This window comes from Epinephelus fuscoguttatus, linkage group LG12 (genome assembly GCF_011397635.1).
Source record: "Epinephelus fuscoguttatus linkage group LG12, E.fuscoguttatus.final_Chr_v1".
In the NCBI taxonomy this organism is placed as follows: Eukaryota; Metazoa; Chordata; class Actinopteri; order Perciformes; family Serranidae; genus Epinephelus; species Epinephelus fuscoguttatus.
In genome coordinates, this window is record NC_064763.1 from 131646 (window position 1) to 140785 (window position 9140).

Consider the following 9140-nt stretch of genomic DNA (forward strand, 5'->3'; position numbering starts at 1 on the left):
ACCATTTTCCTACACATTGACTCAAAGTGACCTCCAGCCTGAAATATTCACTTTAATATAATAATTCTTTATTTCTTTATTTATTTATTATTTATTTGTCTCTCTTAGAGTTGAACATGTAAAGTGAAAATGTCTGCTCTTACTTGATCTTAGTCCTTTGTAACCATTATGCTGATGCAACACCAATAACAGTAGAGTGCTCCCCAAATAGAGAAAAAATAAGATTAATCATTTACCCTTTAGATATCTTTCCTCCTGATATTTTTATTAGAGGCTGTTTTTTGTTTCTCGTTTTCTCTGTATGCTTGTGGATATTTTTTGATCAGGAGAAAGTAGACATATTTTGTACACTGAGAAATGAAAAGAGAGCAGTGATGGCTGAATCCTTATAGTGAGAATACCTATATGTTTATTTTGGTTCTAAAATTTAAAGATTAACATAGCAGGTTTACTTAGTGGTTTATTACCTCTCTCCCCCTCCCCTTCCCTCCAGGGCTCCATTTCATTATTAGGGACCGAGCCTAGAGGCAGAGGACTGCTCAAGGAGCAGTCCTCGCCGAAGGCGAGGACCCTCTTGATTTTGCTGCGTGCGTTTATAAATGACCGGGCCCAACAGCAGTGGACTACTCACAAAGAAGTCCTCGCCAAAGGCGAGGACCCTCCCTATAGTTTTTGCCGCATTTTTTCCCACTGACCAGTCCTCGCCGAAGGCGAGGACACTATTGTTTTTGCTGTGTTTATTATTCTTTATTATTATTAGGGACCGAGCCCTAAGGCAGAGGACTGCTCAAGGAGCAGTCCTCGGCGAGGACCCTCTTGTTTTTGCTGCGTGCGTTTATAAGTGACCGGGCCCAACAGTAGTGGCGAGGACCCTCCCTATAGTTTTTGCCGCATTTTTTCTCACTGACCAGTCCTCACCGAAAGCGAGGACCCTATTGTTTTTGCTGTGTTTATTATTATTCTTTATTCTTTATTCTTTATTCTTTCTTCCGCCGCCTCTTTGAACTGGAATTTGACCCCCTAAACATGCTCAAAAACTCACCAAAATTGGCACGCACATCAGAACCGGTGAAAAATTTTATAAAATGGTGACATTAACCCCTAAAGTGCCAAAATGGGCTCTCTAGCGCCACCTAGGCACACAAAAATGGCCGCCACGGCCTGTAGGAACGTCGTAGAAACATGAAACCAAAAGTGGCGTGTTCGTTTCATCAAGACCTAAAAATCACGCGCTGACACCCCTGACCTAAATCCAACAGGAAGTGACATATTTGCCCTTTCAAAGTAAGATTTTGCCTTAAAACTGCCTTTCCTAAAAAAATCATCTTCTCATACAGCATTTATCCTATCGACTTCAAACTTGCACAGATTACAGATCAACTCCTTCTAATCAAAAGTTGTGCGTAACTTTTTCATTACTCGCTGCGTTTGGATTTTGTGGCCTCCATAAGGTGAGATGTCAGAAAAACGTCCTGACGATCTTCGAAAGCTGTCCCATAGGAAATGAATGGCAGCAGGGGGAGAAAGAGACCAATCTTCGGGCTTTTTCTAGCATTTACAGCGTCTCCATACTTTGTGCTACAGACTCCATTCCAACTCTCAAATGTTGCCACAGGTCTCATCTATTCACTATTTCATATCTTTTACCGTTTTTGATCTGTGCCTCTCAAAGTACCATGAGCAAAAGTGGAGAAATTCTCACTTTACAATGGGTGTGTATTGCATGGAATGCTGTGAGCTAGAGTGGAGAGGGCTCTAAAAATCGTCTAAAACTTTTGTCTTTAACTCGCTGCCATGGCCACAATTTTCACTGTACAGACACAATTTATACCACAAAACGTAGGAAAATTTGTCCTGCTCGCAGATATGTTGACATGAAATCTCTCACATGTACACATTTTTGCTGAGTGGCTCCAAAGCGAAGGGAGCTGATTTTCTCTCATTCACTCCCATGTAAACTCAGAGGAGAAATTTCTGGAAACAGCTTAGGTGCAACACATTTTAAACTCGCTCCTGACCACATTTTTGACTCGAGAAATATAAAACGCGACACGTGCGTTCACAAGAAGTGGCTGTCTCTCAAAATCACTTTATTTTCTTGCTTGGACCAACGGTTTGGGCATGCGAAGCATTTGTTCGAGGAGTTCAAACCCATTATAAACAGCCTTTGGTGAGCTGCTCTCCTTAGCTGTCTGTGTGTGCCACAGGTGCTGACAAGTCATTAATCGCCATGACAACGGCTGCACACACACACACACACACACAGCCACACGGCTCTCTCTGTCTGTGTGTCTCACAATCTTTAAAGGACAGATTACAGCAGCAGAAACTTCATTTGAAACAGCAAATACACATTATTAACCCCTACAGTGCCAAAATGGGCTCTCTAGCGCCACCTAGACACACTAAAATGGCCACTACAGCCCGTAGGGATGTCGTATCAAGATCAAACCAAAACTGGTGTGTTTGACTTACAAATCATGCATTGACACCCAGGACCTGATTCCAACAGGAAGTGAGCTGTTTGACCTTTCAAAGTAAGATTTCGCCTCAAACGTGGTCTCAAGAAAACACATCTCCTCCTACACTGTTTATTTTATCAGTTTTAAAGATGCACACATGCCACCTCAACTGCTACTAAAGAGATCTTCTGTATAACTTTATCTCTCTCATCATCACATTATTTTCATGATTGGACCAACAGTTTGGACCAACATTTACACAGTAGATTTATTTTGTTTTGTGTTGTTTTTGTCATGTCTTCCTCAAAATGAAGGAAGAGGAATCTGATGGGAAGAAATTCGCCCATCTAATTTGCATAATGTGACATCACTTGTACAGACCTACAGCGACAGAAAGCATTCAAACATCAAAACGTTCAGCTCTGTAAGGATTTTCTGATGTTTGTGGCAATATGTTTGATATTTCTAAATAATTCACAGTGACGACATAAGCTGGGGGCGGACACGGGCGCGAGTGCGAGGTCCCGCCAAACGCTGCTTGCAGCTTTAATTAGGGACCGAGCCCTAAGGCAGAGGACTGCTCACAGAGCAGTCCTCGCCAAAGGCGAGGACCCTATTGTTTTTGCTGTGTTTATTATTATTCTTTATTCTTTATTCTTTATTCTTTCTTCCGCCGCCTCTTTGAACTGGAATTTGACCCCCTAAACATGCTCAAAAACTCACCAAAATTGGCACGCACATCAGAACCGGTGAAAAATTTTATAAAATGGTGACATTAACCCCTAAAGTGCCAAAATGGGCTCTCTAGCGCCACCTAGGCACACAAAAATGGCCGCCACGGCCTGTAGGAACGTCGTAGAAACATGAAACCAAAAGTGGCGTGTTCGTTTCATCAAGACCTAAAAATCACGCGCTGACACCCCTGACCTAAATCCAACAGGAAGTGACATATTTGCCCTTTCAAAGTAAGATTTTGCCTTAAAACTGCCTTTCCTAAAAAAATCATCTTCTCATACAGCGTTTATCCTATCGACTTCAAACTTGCACAGATTACAGATCAACTCCTTCTAATCAAAAGTTGTGCGTAACTTGTTCATTACTCGCTGCGTTTGGATTTTGTGGCCTCCATAAGGTGAGATGTCAGAAAACGTCCTGACGATCTTCAAAGCTGTCCCATAGGAAATGAATGGCAGCGGGGGGGAGAAAGAGACCAATCTTCTGGCTTTTTCTAGCATTTACAGCGTCTCCATACTTTGTGCTACAGACTCCATTCCAACTCTCAAATGTTGCCACAGGTCTCATCTATTCACTCATGTTTTCATCTTTTCATATCTTTTACCGTTTTGATCTGTGCCTCTCAAAGTACCATGAGCAAAAGTGGAGAAATTCTCACTTTACAATGGGTGTGTATTGCATGGAATGCTGTGAGCTAGAGTGGAGAGGGCTCTAAAAATCGTCTAAAACTTTTGTCTTTAACTCGCTGCCATGGCCACAATTTTCACTGTACAGACACAATTTATACCACAAAACGTAGGAAAATTTGTCCTGCTCGCAGATATGTTGACATGGAATCTCTCACACATACACATTTTTGCTGAGTGGCTCCAAAGCGAAGGGAGCGCCGATTTTTCTCTCATTCACTCCCATGTAAACTCAGAGGAGAAATTTCTGGAAACAGATTAGGTGCAACACATTTTAAACTCGCTCCTGACCACATTTTTGACTCGAGAAATATAAAACGCGACACGTGCGTTCACGAAGTGGCTGTCTCTCAAAATCACTTTATTTTTTGCTTGGACCAACGGTTTGGGCATGGCATTTGTTCGAGGAGTTAAAACCCATTATAAACAGCCTTTGGTGAGCTGCTCTCCTTAGCTGTCTGTGTGTGCCACAGGTGCTGACAAGTCATTAATCGCCATGACAACGGCTGCACACACACACACACATAACCACTCTCTCTGTCTGTGTGTCTCACAATCTATAAAGGACAGATTACAGCAGCAGAAACTTCATTTGAAACAGCAAATACACATTATTAACCCCTACAGTGCCAAAATGGGCTCTCTAGCGCCACCTAGACACACTAAAATGGCCACTACAGCCCGTAGGGATGTCGATCAAGATCAAACCAAAACTGGTGTGTTTGACTTACAAATCACGCATTGACACCCAGGACCTGATTCCAACAGGAAGTGAGCTGTTTGACCTTTCAAAGTAAGATTTCGCCTCAAACGTGGTCTCAAGAAAACACATCTCCTCCTACACTGTTTATTTTATCAGTTTTAAAGATGCACACATGCCACCTCAACTGCTACTAAACAGATCTTCTGTATAACTTTATCTCTCTCATCATCACATTATTTTCATGATTGGACCAACAGTTTGGACCAACATTTACACAGTAGATTTTATTTTGTTTTGTGTTGTTTTTGTCGTCTCTTCCTCAAAATAAAGGAAGAGGAATCTGATGGGAAGAAATTCGCTCATCTAATTTGCATAATGTGACATCACTTGTACATACCTACAGCTACAGAAAGCATTCAAACATCAAAACGTTCAGCTCTGTAAGGATTTTCTGATGTTTGTGGCAATATGTTTGATATTTCTAAATAATTCACAGTGACGAAATGGGCTGGGGGCGGAAATGGGCGCGAGTGCGAGGTCCCGCCAAATGCTGCTTGCAGCTTTAATTATTATTATTTCTTTCTTCCGCCGCCTCTTTGAACTGGAATTTGACCCCCTAAACATGCTCAAAAACTCACCAAAATTGGCACGCACATCAGAACCGGTGAAAAATTTTATAAAATGGTGACATTAACCCCTAAAGTGCCAAAATGGGCTCTCTAGCGCCACCTAGGCACACAAAAATGGCCGCCACGGCCTGTAGGAACGTCGTAGAAACATGAAACCAAAAGTGGCGTGTTCGTCTCATCAAGACCTAAAAATCACGCGCTGACACCCCTGACCTAAATCCAACAGGAAGTGACATATTTGCCCTTTCAAAGTAAGATTTTGCCTTAAAACTGCCTTTCCTAAAAAAATCATCTTCTCATACAGCGTTTATCCTATTGACTTCAAACTTGCACAGATTACAGATCAACTCCTTCTAATCAAAAGTTGTGCGTAACTTTTTCATTACTCGCTTCGTTTGGATTTTGTGGCCTCCATAAGGTGAGATGTCAGAAAAATGTCCTGACGATCTTCGAAAGCTGTCCCATAGGAAATGAATGGCAGCGGGGGGAGAAGGAGACCAATCTTCGGGCTTTTTCTAGCATTTACAGCGTCTCCATACTTTGTGCTACAGACTCCATTCCAACTCTCAAATGTTGCCACAGGTCTCATCTATTCACTCATGTTTTCATCTTTTTCATATCTTTTATCGTTTTTGATCGGTGCCTCTCAAAGTACCATGAGCAAAAGTGGAGAAATTCTCACTTTACAATGGGTGTGTATTACACAGAATGCTGTGAGCTAGAGTGGAGAGGGCTCTAAAAATCGTCTAAAACTTTTGTCTTTAACTCGCTGCCATGGCCACAATTTTCACTGTACAGACACAATTTATACCACAAAACGTAGGAAAATTTGTCCAGCTCACAGATATGTTGACATGGAATCTCTCACACGTACACATTTTTGCTGAGTGGCTCCAAAGCGAAGGGAGCGCCCATTATTTTCTCATTCACTCCCATGTAAACTCTGAGGAGAAATTTCTGGAAACAGCTTAGGTGCAACACATTTTAAACTCGCTCCCCTGACCACATTTTTGACTCGAGAAATATAAAACGCGGCACGTGCGTTCACGAAACTTAGCTGTCTCTCAAAATCACTTTATTTTCTTGCTTGGACCAATGGTTTGGGCATGCGAAGCATTTGTTCGAGGAGTTAAAACCCATTATAAACAGCCTTTGGTGAGCTGCTCTCCTGAGCTGTCTGTGTGTGCCACAGGTGCTGACAAGTCATTAATCGCCATGACAACGGCTGCACACACAGACATGCACACACGGCTCTCTTGTCTGTGTGTCTCAAAATCTTTAAAGGAAAGATTACAGCAGCAGAATCTTCATTTCAAACAGCAAATACACATTATTAACCCCTACAGTTCCAAAATGGGCTCTCTAGTGCCACCTAGGTCTACTAAACTGGCCACTGTGGCCTGTAAGCATGTCGTAGACAGATCAAACCAAAACAGGCATGTCCTAAATCCAACAGGAAGTGACCTATTTGCCCTTTCAAAGTAAGATTTCGCCTCAAACGTGGTCTCAAGAAAACACATCTCCTCCTACACCGTTTATTTTATCAGTTTTAAAGATGCACACATGCCACCTCAACTGCTACTAAACAGATCTTCTGTATAACTTTATCTCTCTCATCATCACATTATTTTCATGATTGGACCAACAGTTTGGACCAACATTTACACAGTAGATTTATTTTGTGTTGTTTTTGTCGTCTCTTCCTCAAAATAAAGGAAGAGGAATCTGATGGGAAGAAATTCGCTCATCTAATTTGCATAATGTGACATCACTTGTACATACCTACAGCTACAGAAAGCATTCAAACATCAAAACGTTCAGCTCTGTAAGGATTTTCTGAAGTTTGTGGCAATATGTTTGATATTTCTAAATAATTCACATTGACGACATAAGCTGGGGGCGGAAACGGGCGCGAGTGCGAGGTCCCGCCAAACGCTGCTTGCAGCTTTAATTATTATTATTATTATTATTTCTTTCTTCCGCCGCCTCTTTGAACTGGAATTTGACCCCCTAAACATGCTCAAAAACTCACCAAAATTGGCACGCACATCAGAACCAGTGAAAAATTTTATAAAATGGTGACAGTGACAGTAACCCCTAAAGTGCCAAAATGGGCTCTCTAGCGCCACCTAGGCACACAAAAATGGCCGCCACGGCCTGTAGGAACGTCGTAGAAACATGAAACCAAAAGTGGCGTGTTCGTCTCATCAAGACCGAAGGCGAGGACCCTCTTGTTTTTGCTGCGTGCGTTTATAAGTGACCGGGCCCAACACCAGTGGACTACTCACAAAGAAGTCCAAAGGCAAGGACCCTCCCTATAGTTTTTGCCGCATTTTTTCTTACTGACCAGTCCTCGCCGAAGGCGAGGACACTATTGTTTTTGCTGTGTTTATTATTATTATTATTATTATTATTATTAGGGACCTCGGCCTGAAAGGGCGAGGACCCTCTTGTTCTTGTAGTGTTTATTAGGGACCTCGGCTGAAGGGCGAGGACCCTATTGTTCTTGTAAGGTTTATTATGTTGGGAAGAGGAGGAGCTAAATATGATCATTGGCAATAATTCATAACTATTAATATTAATTATGGATTATTAAAATATTTGATTAATTAATTAATAATTAATTAATTATTACATAAGCATAATAATCGAATTAGCTTACAGCGGGGCACCACCGGGAAAACCGGACCAATGATCACACGTAAATTCAGTCTCAAGATTGTTCACTTAGGGAGCTAATTCTAGGGAGATATCAGCAACTATAAGATGAACAGGAAGGAGTGGAGCTCAGGCACTGACTTTGTCAACCAGCTTCATCACAGTATACAATGAAAAACCAGAGCAACTTCTCTTTGCAGTATAACAGGGTTTATTCACACTGATGACATTAATTTACAACCAACATCAACATTGCTCTATAAACCCTATCAACTATAAAACATTACCGAATCAACCAGCAAGCATCAAGAAGGGTGTGTGTGTGTGTGTGTGTGAGAGAGTGGGTGAGTGAGCGAGAATGTGTGTGTGTGTGTGTGTGTGTGTGTGTATGTATGTCTGAGCGAGTGGGCGTGTGAGGGAGAGAGATGTGTGTGAGCGTAGCAAGATGGCGGCTGTGACGCTGCGAGCTACGTCGCGCAATGGCGGCCTGCCAAGAAAGCACGCACTCAGAAAAAGGAGGGGAGCCGGTAGAGAGGGAAGTTCGAATTGTTCGGCTCCAAGTGTAGGTTAGTGGAAGAGAGGGAGAGAGAAAGGGAAGCACTCAGAAGTGTGGTCACGCAGGCGGTATTGGGATGCAGTAACCCGTCTGTGTTACGCAGAGACGCGCTCGGCTCAGCTGGTGAGCGGCGTGAATCTGGACATTGAACCAACACAGCCGAAATACTGATCAATCCCGCGTGCGGGGCGACACAATAGCGGTCCGACGAGGTCGGATCACTACGTATTACAAGCAGACACAAACGGGCAGGAGAATAACAGACAGCAGCAACACAGGCAATATTTTTACAAGATCAATGCAGCCAAAATCGGACGCGGCGGTCCGTATCAACAAGCCCTTACAACAAGAAAACACACACTAACTACTATCTGCCCAGAGCTAAAGCCTCTTACTGTTGCAGAAGGTGGAGTGATGTGTCGGTTGTTCCTCGTGCGTCCTTTGTTACGGCAGAGGTGAAGTGGTTAGCGGCTCACAGCGGCTAACGGGTCCTCGGCAAGGGGGCGAGTCTCTGGCGGCGAGTTAATTCCGGCTCGTAGCGGGAATCACTCGGGAAAGAAGGGGGCCCTTGTCCTTCTTCTTGAAGCAGGCAGTCCTTGTTATCTACCAAACTTCGCATCCGCGGGCATCCGGGTGAGAGGGTCAATCCATGGTCTCGTACCGGGCTATTCTGTGTTCCTCGGCGCACAGAGTGAGGGAGAGGAGAGGAGA